Here is a 19,284-nt window from a genome sequence, read left to right on the forward strand (position 1 = left end):
GCTTCTGCATGTGGATTTTTATTATCATCTATTCAAAAACAGAAAAAGTTTTTTTTTGTTATTTGAAAACAACTAAAACTGAAAACTTCTCTCTAGGTTTATTAGTGCTTGGTATTTCTAAATAAATAGAGTAAATTGCTGGGTGTAGTGGCCCATACCTCTAATCCTAGCACTTTGGGAGGCCGAGGCAGTAGAATAGCTTGAGCCTCGGAATTCGAGACCAGCCTGGGCAACATGGCAACACTCCGTTTCTACCAAAGGAAAAAAAAAAATTAGCAGTACCTGGTGGTGCATGCCTGTAGTCCCAGCTACTGGAGAGGCTTAGGTAGGAGGATAATTTGAGCTCAGGAAGCTGAAGTTGCAGTGAGCCAAGTTCATGCCATTGTACACCAACCTGGGAAACAGAACCAGGCCCTAGCTTAAAAAATAATAATAGTAATAATAAAAATAAAGAATAGGATAAATTAACTTAGTCTCTCTTGTACCTAATTCAAGCTGGGTTTTGTTTGTTTGTTGTTGTTGTTGTTTTGTTTATTTGTTTTTTACTTTTGAGACGGAGTCTCGCTCTGTCGCCCAGGCTGAAGTGCAATGGTGGGATCTCAGCTCACTGCAATCTCTGCCTCCTGGGGTTCAAGCAATTCTTTTGCCTCAGTCTCCCAAGTGACTAGGATTACAGGTGCCCACCATCATGCCCGGCTAATTTTTGTATTTTTGTACAGACAGGGTTTCACCATTGTTGGCCAGGCTGATCTTGAACTCTGACCTCAGATGATCCGCCCTCCCCAGCCTCCTAAAGTGCTGGGATTACAGGTGTGAGCCACTGTGCCTGGCCCCAAGCCATCTTTTTTAATGGAGTCATTTACATATATTGACTACTTTGTGAGTGATTTTTGTATTTACATAATATTTCAAGGTGATTCAGGTGCTGTGCGAATATTACATTCTTTAAAGATTGCTATTTTTTTGTCTTTTTAAGGAGAAAAAATATATTACGCAGACATTAAAGGTCATTAATCTTGAGTGAGGAGGTGATGTCAGCAAGATGGCTAACTAGAGGCACCCATGGCTCATTCTCTCACAAAAAAGGGACAAAAACAACAAACAACTACATTTTGACTACAGGGTCTGAAGGAAAGTGCTAAAGTACAGAAAGGGAGTGGCACAGACCCCATGGAACACAGAGACTCAGGATGGCCAAGAGAGAAGAAAACAAAATACTCTGTTCCTGCCACCCCATCTCACCAGTCAGGATCAGCTTGAAACTAGGAGAGACATCTCCTTACAGGGAAAAGGCAATCAAAAGCCACCAGAGTCCCCTATTGACACCATGGGCATCTGCAATCTTTGCTTCTGGAGAATCCTACAGTTTTTTACAGGTCCTGAGGCCAGTCTAGGGGGCTACCAACCGTTCACGTAGTTATGCTGCTCTCGAGAAGGGCCACATTATGCCCCTCCACCTGTGACCCAAACTGCTGCTGCTGCATGGTGTTGTGTTGTGACCAGAGTCACTGTTAAAGTGTGATCTGCTCCAGGGGCCAGTAGCCACTGCTCCTCTCCCAATCACTGAGGCTCTGTCACCCTTATACCATACTCATATATGACAGTGCACAATTCCCCAGCTGAACTGCTACAGAGCCCTATCCCTGGGAGAAAACTGCTTAGGAAGCACTTCATCTATCCCATTCCAATGGCTGCAGCACCCTGACTGTGCAATTGGAGCCTAAATCCAGCGAAACAGCCATGATCTTTGTGTCTGAGTCTATGTGTTGGCTTTTCTCACAAGGAACAGTTGGACAGTTGGTCTCTTCCCATGGAAAAGCTGAACCCAAATTGGCACTTCTTTGGCACATAAAACAGCTCACCATCCTCTCACTTCAGGAACCCCACCCAAGATGCTGGAACAGCTACACAAATTCCAGCAGCCTAGGCCACTGAGGCGATCTCAGGCATTGCTGATATTGACTACAGCTGAAGAAACTTCTTAGAGACTACACTACTGTGTCTACTTTGAACCAAAACCAAAGCACACTACCTAACCAACACCATGGGACACATCTATAGGTAAAAGTCTTTCTCTACAAAAACCACTTCACAAAATTAGAAAGAAAACCATAATACCAGATGCACAGATATGAATGCAAGGATACAAGAAACATAAAAAAGCAAGGAAACAAGTCATCACCAAAGAAACACAGTAATTATTCGTAACTGACCCTGAATAAAGAAAATTTACAAGCTCCCTGAAAAGAAAGTGAAAATAATAATTCAAAGAAAACTCACTAAGATATAAGAAAAGACAGACAATTCAATGAAATCAGGAAAAAAATATCACACAGAAAGAGATGAAAAGAGCCAAACATAAATCTTGTACCTAAAGAATTAAATGAATAAAATTTTTAAAAATATAATCAAGAGTTTCAACAGCAAATTAGATCAAGCAGAAGAAAAATTTCTCAAACTGAAGACTGGTCTTTTGTGTCAGAAGAACACACTCAGAAGAAAAAAATTACCCACTCAGGAGGAAATAAAAAAGAAAAGGATTTAAAAAATGGAAGAAAACCTACAGGACTTGTGGATTACCATTAAGCAAAGAAATCTCCACATCATTAAAATTCCAGGACAGAAGAGATAGATGAGGGCACAAAAGTTAATTTAAGAAAATAATAGCTGAAAACTTCTGAAGTCTTGGAAGATATATGGTAATTCAAATCCATGAAGCTTAAAGAACACCAAAGAGATTTAATCCAGAGAAGTCTTCTCAAGAAACATTATAATCAAAGTATCAGAAGTCAAAGCCAAAGAGAGAACGCTAAGCAGCAAGAAAAAAAGTGGCAGGTCACATATAGAGAATCCCCATTAGACTATAAGCAGATCTCCCAGCAGAAACCTTTCAGGCTACTAAAGAGTGGGATGATATATTGAAAGTGCTGAAGGGGAAAAAAACAGCCTGTCATCCTGCAATATTATATCCAGCAAAATGGTCCTTGAGAAAAGACGGAGAAAGAAAGTCTCTTTTAGAAAAGAAAAAGCTGAGGAAATTATCACCAACAGACCAACCTTACAAGAGATGTTTAGGGAGTGCTTCAACTGGAAGCAAAAGGGCAATCATTACTATCAATAAAACACATGAAAAGATAGTCTCACTGGTAGAGGAAAATTCATTAGAAATTCAAAAGACTTTGTTACTATAATGGTTATTACATAAACATTCAAGTATGTTTGCTATATTTTTGAAGGTTAAAAGTCAAATGGTCAGTGATAACTATTCACAATAAGTTGTCAAAAAACAATATAAAAATATATAAATAAAGAAACAATTTATAAATTGGGAGGGGAAGTTAAAAGTGTAGAATATATACATATATGTACATGTATAATATATATAACAAATATATATAGCAAATAATATATAATATGTATAACAAAACTTAATTTAGCATTGTCTTAAAGAGTCTATTTTATCTACAATATTTTTGTGTGAGGCCATAGTAACAATGAAGAGAAAACTTAAGGCAGATACACAAATGAGAAAGACAAAGTTATCAAAGCTTATCACTACAAAAGAATCACCAAACCACAAAAGGCAAAAAATAAGAGAGGAACAAAGAATATATAAAACAAAACAAGCAGAAAACAACAACATGGAAGGAATAAATTCTTACCTATCAAAAACAACCTTGAATGTAAATGGAGCAAATTCTCCAAATAAAAGTTACAGAGTAGCTGAATTCATAAAACAATAACAACAATAATCAACTATATGCTGCCTACAAGTAATCACTTCACCGGTAAAGACACACAGACTGAAAGTGAGTGGATGAAAATTATGAATCCATGTAAATGAAAACCAAAAGAGAGCGAGAGTATCTATGTTTACATCCAGTAAAATAGGCTTTAATTAAAAACTATAAAGAGATAATAGAGGTCATTATGCAATAATAAAAGGGTCAAAGGAACAAGAGAATAAAAGAAATATAAATATATCTGAACACAGCACAGTGAATATACAACGTAAATGTTGTTAGATCTAATGGGATAGAAAGACTGCAATAGAATAATAGTAGGAGATTTTAACACCCTACTTTCAACATTGGAAAGATCATTCAGAGAGAAAATTAACAAAGAAACATTGGATTTTAACTGCACCCTAGACCAAATGTATCTGGTAGAGATTTACAGACAAATCTATTTAATAGCTACAGAATACCAATTTTTCATAACAGGACATGGAACTTTATCAAGAATAGATCATGTTGTAGGCCAAGTAGAGATTTACAGAACATTCTACCTAATAGCTACAGAATACCCATTTTTCACAACACCACATGGAAGTTTATCAAGAATAGATCATGTGTAGGCCACAGAAACTCTCAACAAATGTAAAAAAATTATCTCAAGTATTTTTTCTGACTTTTTGACCATAGTGGAATAAGACTAGAAATAAATAATAGAAGGAACTTTGGAAGCTATAAACATACATGTAAATTAAACAGCTTATTCTGGAAAGAAAAAACAGCAACAACAAGTCAATGAAGAAATTTAAAAGAAAATTTAAAAATTTTCTTGAAACAAATGAAACTTTAAACACAACATACCAAAACCTGTGGGATACAACAACAGCAATTCTAAGAAAGAAGTGTATAGCAATAAACACCTACTTCCAAAAAGCACAAAGATCTCAATAAACCAACTAAAACTATATCTCAAAGAAGCAAAATGCAAGAACAAACTAAATCCAAGATCAGTAGAAAGATCAGAGCAGAAATAAATAAAATAGAAAATCAAAACAATACAAAGGTAAACAACATGAAGAGTTGGTATGTTGAAAAGATTAAAAAAAAAAAGACAAACTTTTAGCCAGATTAAAAAAAGAGGAAAGACTCAAATAAAATAAATCAGAGTTGATAAAGGAGACATTAAAATAAATATTATAGAAATACAGGATCACTGGAGACTATTATGAATAACTATTAGCCAGCAAATTAGAAAACCTAGAAGAGAGAGATAAATTCCTGAACATATTCTACCTACCAAAATAGAATCATTAACAAACTAAGAACCCAAACAGAACTATAATGAGCAACAAGATTTAATCAGTAATAAAAAACATCTCCCATCAAAGAAAAGCACGGGACCTAATATATTTATGAGTTCTACTAAACATTTAAAAAAGAATTAATAACAACTCTTTTCAAACTATTCCAAAAAATTGAGGAGTAGATAATTCTTCAGACTCATGATATGAGACCAGCATTACCCTGATATCAAAACCAACCAAGGACAGAACAACAGCAACAACAAAAATAGGCCAATATATCTGATGAAAATAGAGGCAAAATTCCTCAACAAAATACTCGCAGACTGAATACAAAAGCAAGTTAAAAAGATCATTCATTGTGATCAAGTGGAATTTATCCCATGGATACAAGGATGGCTGTATTAGTCTGTTTTCATGCTGCTGTTAAAGACATATCTGAGACTGGGTAATTTGTAAAGGAAAGAGGTTTAATGAACTCACAGAACCACATGGCTGGGGAAGCCTCGCAATTATGGCGGAAGATGAAGGAAGAGCAAAGGGACGTCTTACATAGTATCAGGCAAGAGACCGTGTGCAGGGGAACTCCCCTTTATAAAACCATCTGATCTTGTGAGACTTATTCACTATTATGAGAACAGCATGGCAAAGACCCATCCCCATGATTCGATTACCTCCCACTGGGTACCTCCCATCACATGTGAGAATTATGGGAGCTACAGTTCAAGATGAGATTTGGGTGGTGACACAGGTAAGCCATATCAATGGTTCAACATATGCATATCAATAAATATGATGCACTAACAGAATCAAGAGCAAAAAGTATATGATTATGCCATCTCTGATTTCTTTGAGCAGAGGTATGTAGTTCTCCTTATAGAGATCTTTTACCTTCCTTGTTCACTGTATTCCTAGGTATTATACTCTTTCTGTGGCAATTTTGAATGGGAGTTCCTTTGTGATTTGGTTCTTAGCTTAAGTGTTGTTGGTGTACAGAAATGTTAGCAAATTTTGCACATTGCTGCTGTATTCCGAGATTTTAAGTGTTGTTGGTGTACAGAAATGTTAGCAAATTTTACACATTGCTGCTGTATTCCGAGATTTGCTAAAGTTGCTTATCAGCTTAAGAAGCTTTGAAGCTGAGACAATGGCGTTTTCTAGATATGAGATCATGTGGTCTGCAAATAGGGATAGTTTAACATCCTAACTCCCTATTTAAATGCCATTTATTTCTCTCTTTTGCCTGATTGCCCTGGCCAGAACTTCCAATACTACATTGAATAGGAGTGATGAGAGAGGACCTTCTTGTCTTGTACTGGTTTTCTGCTTCCAGCTTTTGCTCATTCAGTATGATGTTGCCTGTGAGTTTTTAATAATATGGCTTATATTATTTTGAGACGTTTCTTCAACACCTAGATTATTGAGAGTTTTTAATGTGAGGGAATGTTGAATTTTATTAAAAGCCTTTTTTGCTTCTATTGAGATGATCATGTATTTTTTTGTCTTTAGCTCTGTTTATGTGATGAATCACATTTATTGATTTGCATATGTTGAACCAACTTTGCATTCTGAGGATTAAGCCTACTTGATCTTGGTGGATAAGCTATTCCATGCTCATGAATAGAAAAAATAAATATGGTTAAAATGGCCATATTGCCCAAAGCAATTTATAGATTCAATGCTATTCCTATTAAACTAACAATGACATTATTCAGAGAATTAGAAAGAACTATTTTAAAATTTGTATGAAACGAAAAAAGAGCCTGAATAGCCAAGGCAGTCCTGAGCAAAAATAACAAAGCTAGAGACATCTTTCTACCCAACTTCAAACTATACTACAGGGCTACAGTAACCAAAACAATATGGTACTCATACAAGAACAGACACATAGATTGATAGAACAGAATAGAGAACACAGAAATAAGCCCAGACACCTACAACTATTTGATTTTTGAGAAACCTGACAAATACAAGCAATGGAGAAAGGATCCCTATTCAATAAATGGTGCTGGGTTAACTGGCTAGCCATATGCAGAAAATTGAAACTGAACCCCTTTCTTACATCATATACAAAAATTAACTGAAGATTAAAGACTTAAATATAAAACCCCAAACTATAAAAACCCAAGACAAAAACCTAGGTAATACCATGCAGGACATAGACATGGGTAAAGATTTTATGATGAAGACACCAAAAACAATTGTAACAAAAGCAAAAATTGACAAATGGGATCTAATTAAACTAAAGAGCTTCTGCAGAACAAAATAAACTATCAAGAGAGTGAACAGACAATCTTTAGGATTCAAAGACAATTTTGCAAGCTATGCATCTGACAGAGGTCTAATATCCAGCATCTATAAAGTACTTAAATAAATTTACAGGAAAAAATAACCCCATTAAAAAGTAGGCTAAGGACATGAATGGACACTTCTCAAAAGAAGACATACATGCAGCCACCAATCAAAAGGAAAAGCTCAACATTACTGATCATTAGAGAAAGCAAATCAAAACCGCAATGAGATGTTATCTCACCCCAGTCAGAATGACAATTATTAAAAAGTCAAAAACAACAGATGCTGCTGTGGTTGTGGAGAAAAAGGAACCATTTTACACTGTTGGTCAGAGTATAAATTAGCTCAACCATTGTGGAAGGCAGTGTGTCAATTCCTCAAAGACCTAGAGGCAGAAATACCATTTGACCCAGCAATCCCATTACTGGGTATATTCCCAAAAGAATATAAATAATTATGTTATAAATATACATGCATGTGTATGTTCATTCCAACAATATTTATTATAGCAAAGACATGCAATCAATCTAAGTGCCAATTAATGATAGACTGGATAAAGAAAATATGGTACATATACACCACAGAATACTATGCAGCCATAGGAAACAAAGAGATCCTTTGGAGGAGCAGGAGGCCACTATCCCTAGCAAACTAACACAGGAACAGAAAACCAAATACTGCATATTGTCACTCTTAAGTGGGATGTAAATGATGAGAACACATGGACACATAAAGGGGAACAACACACACTGGGGCCTACCAAAAGGTGGAGGTTGGGAGGAGGAAGAGAATCAGGAAAAATAACTAATAGATACAAGGCTTAATAACTGGATGATGAAATAATCTGTACAACAAACCCCCATGACATATGTTTACCTGTTTAAGAAACCTGAACATGTATCCCAAAACTTAAACTAAAAGTTTCTAAAATTTTAACAAAGTATATGATTATTTCAGTAGTACAGAACAAAACATTTGATAAAATTCAACATTCCATTATGTTAAAAACTCTCAACAAATTAAGTATAGAAGGACTGTTCTTCATCATCAACATAATATAGAAGTTGAAAGTGATCCCTCTTAGATCCGGAACAAGACAAAGTTGCCCATTTTCATCACTTTTATTCAACATAGTATTGGAATTTCTATCCAGAAAAATTAGGCAAGAGTAAGAAATAAAGAGCATGTGAATTGGAAAGGAGAAAGTCAAATTGTCTCTTTTTGAAAATGAAATGATCTTATGTATAGAAAGAATTGAAGGCTCCAACAACAACAACAACAAAAAGCTGTCAGAATAAATACACACATTCAGGAAAGTTGCAGAAAACATAATCAACATACAAAAGTAACTAGTATTTCTACTTCAATAGCTAACTCAGAATAATAACCAAGAAAGCAATCCCATTTGCAATAGCTACAAAAAAAAAAAATTCCCTAGGAATAAATTTAACCGTGAAGATGAAAAATCTTTACGATGACAATGATTAAAGATATTTCTATCAAAATACCAATGACATTCTTCAGATAATTAGGAAAACAATTCTAAAATTTGTATGAAATTACAAAGTCTTGTTGTAGCCAAAGAGATTCAGAGAAAAAAGAACAAAACGGGAGACATTACACTGTATGACTTTATATTACAAAGTATGTACCAAAACAGCATAATAAAGACATAAAAACAGGCACATAAATTACTGGAACAGAAAAGAGAATAGAGAAATAAATTCACAATTTTACAGCATACATTTTAGACAAAAGCACCAAGAACAACTATTAGGGAAAGGATAGTTTCTTCTATAAATGTTGTTGGGAAGACTGGATATCCACATGCAGAATAATGAAACTAGACTCCTATTTCTCACCGCATACAAAAAATCAATTAAAATGAATTAAAGACATAAATGTAAAACCCAAAACTATAAAGGCACTAGAGGAATGAGAGAACTTAGTTGCAAACTATATGTCTAAAAAGGGATTAATATCCAGAATAAATGAGGAACTCAAACAACTGAATAGCAAAAAAAAAAACCAAATAACCTAATTAAAACATGGGCATAGATATAGAGAATAGAAGGAGAGTTACCAGAGACTGGAAAGGGTAGTGAGGGTAGGGTTGGAGGGGAAGTAGGGATGGTTAATGGGTACAGAAAATAGAAAGACTCAATAAGACCTAGCATTTGATAACATGACAGGGTGACTATAGCCAATAATAATAATAAAAAATACATGTAATAATTCTACATATGTATGGGGCACAATGTTATGTTCTGATACATGTATGTATTGTGTAATGATTAAATCAGGGTATTTAACATGTTGATAAGTGTACAGTTTAAAATAACTGAGTATAATTGAATTATTTATAACAGAGGAATAAATACTTGAGGTGATGGATATCCCATTTACTCTGATGTGATTATTACACATTGCAAGCCTGTATCAAAATATCTTAAGTACCCAATCACTATTTACACCCATTATGTACTCACAAAAAATGAAAAAATTTAAAAAACATTAAATGGGCATAATACCTACATAGACATTTCTCCAAATAAGCTATACAAATGGTAAATAAGGATATATAAAATTGCTTGACATTTGTAACATCATAGAAATGCAAATTAAAACCACAATAAGATATCACTTCATTCCAATTCTAATGGCTATTATCAAAAAGACAAATACCAAATGCTGGTAAGCAAATTTAAAAAGGGAAACTCTTGTACACGGTTTGTGTGAACATAAACTAGTATAGCTATTATGAGAAACAGTATACAGATTCCTCAAAATATTAAAAATAAAACTACTATAAGATCTAGAAATCCCACTACTGAATATTTATTCAAAGGAAATGTAATCAGCATGTTGAAGGGAGATCTGCACTCCCATGCTTATTGCAGCACTATTAACAATAGCCAAAATATGGAATCAACTTAGTGTTCATCAACAGATTGGACAAAGAAAACTAGTACATATACACAAGGAAACACCACAGCCATAAAAAAGAATGTTATTCTGTCATTTGTGGCAGCCCAGATGAATCTGGATGACATCATGTTAAATGAAATAAGCCAGGCATGGAGAGACAAATAGTGCATGATCTCATTTATATGTGGAAAAATTGAAAAAATATATAAGGTCATGAACATGTTAAATACCCTGATTTAATCATTACACAATACATACATGTATCAGAACATAACATTTGCCCCATACATATGTAGAATTACTACATGTATTATTTTTAAGTCATGAAACATAATGGTCCTAAGAGGTAAGAAATATTTTTCAACTATGAAGGATCAAACCATCCCTTCCATTTTGGGGAACAAATGTCTATGTTTGCTTAGTGTGGAGTACAGCTTCTTATAGTTTATAGTTTCATAAACAGAGGTTCATGTTTTCTATGTTTTTGCTAAGAATGCAAAACACAAATAGAAGATTCATCCATGAATGTACCTTGTTTTTGTTCTAAATAAATTGGTTTGAACTAAATACAAGTAGATAAATCTTGTTTTCTGCATCAAAAGTTCAAAGAGGATATTAAAGACCTTCACAGTTCATATAAATAACTAGAATTACACTTGAAGTGCCCACCTGCTAATTGGTCCATACGTACCTCCTTCCCTAGTGCCTTCTGAAACCAGGGACATATTAAACACTTTATAGCCTGTGAGTTGTCTCTGTGGAAAGACTCCAAACATTAATCAAGTCAAAATCAATCATTCCAAAGTCACATTGTAACATTTAACTTGAGATCATTCTAGTATTTTCAAAATAAAAATATGAGCTTTCTGCTTATGCTAGAGATTTAAAACCATAAAAAAACTACTTTAAAAAAGGTGAAAATTACAGTCAATTTTGGCTTGACTTAAAGGTGATTTAATTATTTTTAAGCATTATTCATTGATTCATGCAACCATTTTTAAAAAAACTTATTCACTGACCAGTAAAACCAGGAGCTGTCAAGTTAGACTTAGTCTGCAAAGAAGCACAGTATTGTCGTCCCTTTTGAGAGATGACAGTCTGGCCTTATACAAGGTCCTTCCTTTGGAGAGATAGTATCTTAAGCAAGATTTTACCTTAAACAAGAAACAGAAATAAAGCTAGTTGAAATACAAGTTGGTTTTTGTCACAATGTTTAAAGCAGTGGCACCATGGTGTAGATTGTAAAGGTTCTGGCTTTAATTCTGTTGACCTTGGACAAGTCGCATAATCTCTTAAAAAGATTTCTTTCTCTGAATAAATGGGAATCATAAAAGAGGTAATCTTACCTTATGACTATGAATATTAAATGAAGTATCGTCTACAGTACAATTAAAATAGCATTAGGAAATGTTTAATAAATATTACCTATTTTCACTGTTATTCTTTCAAAAGTATATTCTTTCTGAAGCAAAGTCCCTACTAGGTATAGAACATAAAGCTACTAAGTCTTTATGAAGGAATAGAAAAAAAACTCACGAAGATTGGTGTGGCATGGTATGAAATTCAGCTGTTTACTAGTTTTGCATATGTAGAAATAGTTTTAGAAGTGTCATTTGTAAATTAATCCCCTACTGTCCATGGACTAATGAAATTGAGAAAGGGTGGCAATTATTTTTGGTTATCTCAAGCCTTTACTCAATTCTTGATATAAAATCACTATTAGATATAATTTCCTTCTAATTTCTAGCAAATTATTTTGGGACTTAAGTATATTTATGATTGAAAATGATGTAAAGTATATATTTTAATCTCTTTAAGGAAAGAACAAACAAAAATATATGCAGAGAGTTAACATACTGTCATCGGCCCTAGTTAATCCATTGTTGAGTTTCCTTTGACTTTAAGCTTACAAATATTACAGTCCAACTGTTAGCTGAAACAGGTCTCCTTCTGTCAGAAGATTATAAGAAAAAGTGACTAGGATGCTATACCTCAGTTCTCATAAATTTGAATGTGATAACAAAGTGGTCTACTCTCAGTTGTGTTATCTTTATAATAATGAGTGAAGATGTTCATAACGAGGATGAAATCATTTATTGAGAATTACTGAATCCACATTCTATAATGAGAATGTTATTATTATTTTCATATATAAGAATGTGGAGGGACAAAAAAGCTTCTATTATCAGACTTGAAGTCCTTTTTACTGAGCATTAGGTAAAATTTTGGTCAGTGGTTGCAAACTGAAACTTCTGTACATCCCACAATATATCTGAGACAAGATGTGTTTCTCGGGCTTCAGTGCCCAGTCTTTGCCTCTGCACTTACTCAGTATATAAGATGCATGTATTGATAGATACTATTCATTAATTGTTCAAAGAAAGTGATATGATTAGATTCTGTGACCCTACCCAAATATCATACCCAGTTGTAATTCCCACATGTTGGGGAAGGGGCTGGTGGGAGGTGATTGGATTATGTGGGCGGTTTCTCCATGTTGTTTTTTCGATAGTGAGTGAGTTCTCATGAGAGCTGATTCTTTAAAAGTGTGTGACAGTTCCCGCCTTGGTCTTTTTCTCTGACTCTTGCTTTTTCATAGTAAGACATGCTTACTTTCCCTTCACCTAGTGCCATGATTATAAGTTTTCTGAGGCCTCTTAGCCATGCTTCCTGTTAAGCCATGTTTCCTGGTAAGAACTATGAGTCAAACTTCTTTTCTTCATAAATTACCCAGTATAGGACAGTTCTTCATAATAGTGTAAAAATGAACTAATACACAAAGCTTTGTTTCCCTCTAAAGTCTGCAATCTTCTGTCATTATTTAGATGATTATTAAAATGACTCTAACTTGACTTCATCTTCATTTTCAACTAAAATGGTTTAGCAACTCTAATCTATCTGTGGGATTAGTATTTGGAGATGTAGGGCAAGTGTCAGATCTCTTTAATATTTTCTTGTTGGGAAGATTCATTCTGTGCTTAGAGTGTGTTGTGAAAATGGATTCTTAATTTTTGCACAAACACGAGTATCATGATCGTTCCTAAGCAGTATCATCAAACATATTCTCTACATGGGACACTAGAGCACTTCACAGTTTAATCATATTTGGGGGGAGGCACTTATAATACACTAATTTGCAATTGTTACTAAGCTATAACATTTCTCTATTTCACGTTAATCATAAACCCTCAACTAGGTCATCAACCCACAGAATTCAGTCATAATGCTTTTAAGATGTGTACGTCTGAAGTAATAAGATAGTTTTTACATTGTTTAGGAACTGATTCTTAAGATATTTTGAAAAAAAGAAGAAGAAAAAAACAAGGCTTCCTAAAGAGCTTGAGAATTTTCAGAATTAAAGGGCATTCCCTGAAGCCTTCTGTGAAGATGCAGATGAAAAAGTCATTCATCTGGCAGACTGCTTTCAAAATCAGTTGCATGACTTTACATCCAAACATTGCACAATGAAAAGTATTCTATAATAGTTCCTTTGATTGGGTAAGTGAAAATAAAATTCGAAACCATCATTCTAACTCAATGGCATGAATAACCCAAAGATGACAGCATGTACCTCTTTCTCTGCTAAAGACAGTAGATTCTTCTTCCTATTTTTTCAAAAAATCATCCAGGAATTTTCTGCAAGGCCTGCCTTTGATGCAGCTTTTGTGTCAAACTGAATGTCTAGAATTACCTTCCTGTAGGCTAACTCCTGATCATGTGGTCTTATTTCATTATAATTATCATTATAGTTCTGGCTACAGGGTTCTGCTTAGTTTTCCAGAGTTACAATTCCCTTACAATTCCCTCTTGACTATGATTAAACTGTCTATGGATTCATGGACCTGGAAAATTTAAACAGTCCAAGTTAATGAAAAACAATTTTCATAGCCATCTGGCAATGGTCTGAATATTTCTGTAAGTTAGCTTTTTGCATATTAAACTTCTAAAAGAAATAATTAAATCAACTTTTATAATAACCCACTTGGAGAGAGTATGTTCTGTATGTTTCCAACAGCCCACTGATTTGTGTATCAGTTGTACTTCCTCAGTAGTTTTGGAGAGAAACAGATAATTTATATAAATTATAATCGATAGGGGTCTGAATTGCTGAGCATTTTAGAATAGCCTCTCGGGTATGTTATGCAGTTAGAGACTAAGAAATTAATCTTATCTGCTTGGATTCTTTCATTAAGGCAAGATTTAAATCAATTAATTATAATTTAGTAAAATGTTAAAGCAAGAAAGCTTTCAGAATGAAAATTGTATTTGTGTAATTATGAAGAAAGTTATTTTTACTCAAAAAGATGGCTTCACAAAATGCCATTTTGCAGGTTCTGTAAGTTGCTTATAAAGATTTTCATTATGTTTTTATTTTCCATCTCATGAGCAATTGTCAACTGTGACAACTAAGCATTTATTAGTGATGGCATGCTAGTTTACAAGAAAGATACCTCAGACTCACTCAGAAACAAGCAGATAAACTTTGCATTATTTTGAATCTTTCAGACCTGGGTATGATTTGTGTAACTATTAAATAACATGATGATTTCTGGGAGAAATTCAAAAACAAAACATAACAAACACACAAAAAACAATTCCATTGAGCCTTAAATGTGATTTTGATTTTAAATTATTAGTTAAGGGAGGGGGTAAATGCCCCCTTATGTATTTTGTCTGGCCTTTTCTGAAAGTCTAGACAAATAAGAATTTGGAAAAATTGTTGCTACCCAAATATTTTTATTGACTAACCCTTACTAGATGGTAAAGCCAGTTGGGAATGGTGTTTGTCTTTCTGTCAAACTTGATCTGGGTCTCTTCTATTGCTGGTTCTTTTGTTTCTGATAGGACAATAAGCCACAGCCCATATACGATATTAACTTTCTGTATATGTAAATAGATAATGCCAAGATAGATTTGTGAGTCAAGTGATATAATGAATGTTTACAAGAAAGTATAGATACATACCTTTAGTACATAACCCTTGTATCTTTCTATAGAATTAGGAATACTGACTGATGTTTCATTCAAAAGCAAAACCCTATTCAAAATAATACAGTTTATACAAACAAAAAAATTACTTGCTTTCGAACCCAATTCTTGATAATCTTAATGAAAATTAATGGATTTCATGAAGGCCAAATATAGTTTATCTCTGTTTTAAAGTTGAAGGTATTTTTTAGTGCTAAAAATTAGCAGGTAGTCAATAACCACAATAATGATGGTGGTAAATCTAAATCACAAGGTACATTTGGAATCTAAATACTAAGCAATACTAATAAAATATTTGATTGAGCTGACAAAACATTCACTGTTTAAGTAAGTAATTAAGCTAGTGCAATCAACAGAAAACTATTTAAAGAGTCAATGTCCTTTCACGAAAAGAACAAATCTACAGTTTTATCTTGTTTTATAATATCTGCAGGCATGTTTTTCTTCCACCACCGCCCCCTGCCCCCGGCTTTTTTTTATTTTTATTTTTTTGCTTTCCCTCTTACCAAGCTAATAATCCTTGAGAAACAACAACAAAAAAGGACCTTATTCCATCCCTGCTGTTTATCACTTTCCTGAAATCATAATCCTCTCAGTGTAACTATAATCATCTCTGCAGGAATTAATTGTGATGTCACAGAAGATTATGACATTAAGCGGGAAAGAGGCAGCAGGAAACTGAGCATTATGAAGAGTAAAGATCTCTTTCATATGAAAACGTATGTTGTACATATATCACGCCTCTCTTTAAGAATGGCATCAAGTTAAATAAGAGTAACTAAATACTTAAGACTGTTAGGTTTCCTTACATTGCATTTTTACATAAATTTAAGGGTTAAGCTTTAATGATTCATTAAAATTTATTGTTTCTTCATCAATTGTATCAGAAGGGCAATTTACAGTCATGTATCAGAAGGGTAACATACAGTAATTTCAAGATGTTTCAGTCAACCACGGACCACACATACAACGATTTCCATAAGATTGTAATGAACTAAATATTTCCTGTTGTCTAGTGGTGTCATAGTTATCATAAGCTCACTGTGCTATGTATTACTCCTGTAATTGCTGTCTCATGTGTTCGTTGTGATCATGATGTAAACAAACCTACTGCACATTCATTCATATAAAATAAAGCACATACAATTACAGACAGGACATAGGCTTCCTAATGATAATAAAGAACTATGTTACTGGTATATGTATTTACTATGCTATACCTTTAATTATTTTTGAGTGTACTCCTTCTACTTATTAAAGAAATTAACTGACTGGGCGCAGTGACTCACGCCTGTAATCCCAGCACTTTGGGAGGCCGAGGCTGGCGGATCACCTGAGGTCAGTAGTTTGAGAACAGTCTGGCCAACATTCTGAAACCCCATCTCTACTAAAAATACAAAATTGCCTGGGCGTAGTGGTGCACCCCTGTAGTCCCAGCTACCTGGGAGGCTGAGGCAGGAGAATTGCTGGAACCCAGGAGGTGGAGGTTGCAGTGAGCTGACATTGTGCCACTGCACTCCAATCTGGGTGACATAGCGAGACTCTGTCTCACACACACAAAAAAGAAAATAAATTAATAATAAATTAACTGTAAAACAGCCTCACTCAGGTCTTCCAGAAGATATTCCAGAAGAAGGCTTTGTTATCATAGGATACGACGGCTCCAAGCATGTCACTGTCCCAGAAGACCTCCCAGTGGGACAAGATGTGGAGGTTGAAGACAATGACATTGATCCAGACCCTGTGAAGACCTAGGCTAATGTGTGTGTTTGCGTCTTAGTTTTTAACCATGAAGTATAAAAAATTTAATTTAAAAAGCTTATAGAATAAGGATATAAAGAAAGAAAAAAATTTTGTACAGCTATACAATGTGTTTGTACTTTAAGCTGTTATTACAAGAGTCCGAAAGTTAAAAGTGGGGAAGTTAATAAAGAAAAAAGTTACAGTAGATGAAGATAAACTTATATTTGAAGAAAGAACATTTTAAAATAAGTTTAGTGTAGCCTAAATGTACAGTATTTATAAAGCCTCGAGTACTGTATAGCAATGTGCTAGACCATCACATTAACTCAACACTCATTCATTGATTCACTCATAGTAACTTCTAGTCCCGTAAGTGCCCTATACAGGTGTATAGTGTGAATCAACACGTTGTGTATCTTTTATACTATATTTAACTGTACATTTTCTATGTTTAGATATTTTTAGGTACACAAATACTTACCATTGTGTCACAGTTGCCTACAGTATTTGCTACAGTAACAGGCTGTATAGTTTTGTAGCCCAGGAGTGACGAGCTATACCATATAGCCTAAGTATGTAGTAGGCTATGTTATCCAGGTTTGTGTAAGTACACTGTGTGATGTTCCTATAATGACAAATCACTTAAACATGCATTTCACAGAACATATCGCCATCGTTAGTGGACACATGATGGCATGTCTTTTCTATTCTGATATTAAATTGTGTTTATCAAAATTTCTTTGGCTGTATTGCAAATAAAATGGTACATCCATCAGGGGCTCTAAACCTTAGCTTCTCTTGGGAAGCTAAGATTTCAAACCACTCACATTACAATCATTTGGGAAAAAGTATCTGTGCCCTGGCTCCACCCCCAGAGTCTCTGACTTAATTTTCTTGGGATAAGATCTGAGTATCAGAAATGTTAAAAAGCTCCCAGATGATTTTAATGTGCAACCAAAGTTGAGAACCATTGTTCTGTATCATTTTGCTCAGAGTAGCCTGTCATCGGGGGAAACATTTATTTTATTTCTTATGGACTCTTCAGACAGAATTTTAGAGAGAACCACATTTTCTGAGCATGGTTTTACCATCTCAGCATAATTTCAGATCATATTTCAGAATTTAATTTTTAAAAAGCACGCCATCTTACGGACTATTTTGCGTGAGAGGAAGCTGATGTGTTATCTTGGGTCCTTAAATGCTTGTTAATTACCCGGAAATTTGCAGAGCAGCAAAGCAGAACATGCTGTGATCCTCCTGCAGAGGTAAACCTTCTCCAATGAGTGGCTTCCAGTTCCACAACTGCAGCACCTGGTGAGCTTGTTCATGAGCATTTGTGGGACACTTTCCAGTGGCTTCCTAAAATATATGGGATACAGAAGATTTGAGAGGGAGAGACTGGGATGAGAGCTAGGTTTCCTTTATAGTTGTTATGGTTAATCAACTTTAGTGTGTACCACATAAAAGGTATTTGAAAATATGGAAACCTCAAAGGAGCATGAGAAGTATTTCCCTTGCCATCCCTCAATTAAAAGCTAAGAGAGGAAACTAGAATTATATACTCCAGCAGTAAATACATACAGGTGTATAATTAGCAAAACATTCTAGGCCATAGATTAACTCCAGAAAGCCTCTGTGGGAATTAGAACTGAAACCTCCCCCCAGGTGGCTTCAGACACAGGATCCATGTCTTAAAGAGTGAGAGCCGTACTTCAGCCCAAGTCACCCCCAGGCTTGATCACTTGATGCAGTTCACAACATCTCAATTTCTAGGTACAGAGCTGAAAACTATGGGGATAAAAGCAGTTAAGTCATTGCAGAACTCCTAGTAGGTGAAAATTCTTCCCCAGCCTTTAGGAACTCTGCCCAAGTCTATACCACTATATGAGATCCAGGCAGGTTGAGGACATACAGACAACCCACTATTCAGAAAGCACATTATGTTCAAATAGCAAACTTGATCACTCTTCCTCTGGAAGAGGAAGATATTTTCTCCTGATAGTTTGAGCTATAATGAACAGGGACCAACTTAATTAGGCTACTTATGTGAAAATGGATTTATTTGCAATAGATATAGATCAAGCTTGTCTTATGACCAAGCGCTCGAATTGCAATTAAATACATTTACTTTTCTGAGTATAGCAGTGAAGCTGTGTGTGTGCATTTGTGTGTGTGTTTAATAATTTAAAATACAGCAGTTCATCAGAATGTGTGTGTATGTATAGTTACATAAATTGTTATAGACAAAGCTGAAATTTTCTACATGAATTTATAAGGACTATTGAATTACTGCACAC

The 19,284-nt window shown here is 34.6% G+C and overlaps 1 long non-coding RNA gene across 1 annotated transcript; it reads right to left on the reverse strand.

Moving 5' to 3' along the window:
- Nucleotides 1–288: 288 nt before the first annotated feature.
- On the reverse strand, nt 289–15,826 carry LOC126958207 (uncharacterized). The gene is made up of 4 exons (XR_007727148.1): nt 15,751–15,826; nt 11,275–11,409; nt 10,947–11,010; nt 289–394 (listed from the first exon to the last, which is right to left on the reverse strand). It is a non-coding gene; the product is annotated as an uncharacterized LOC126958207 (long non-coding RNA).
- Between the last annotated feature and the right edge of the window lie 3,458 nt (nt 15,827–19,284).

This window comes from Macaca thibetana, chromosome 7 (assembly GCF_024542745.1).
Source record: "Macaca thibetana thibetana isolate TM-01 chromosome 7, ASM2454274v1, whole genome shotgun sequence".
Lineage (NCBI taxonomy): Eukaryota > Metazoa > Chordata > Mammalia > Primates > Cercopithecidae > Macaca > Macaca thibetana.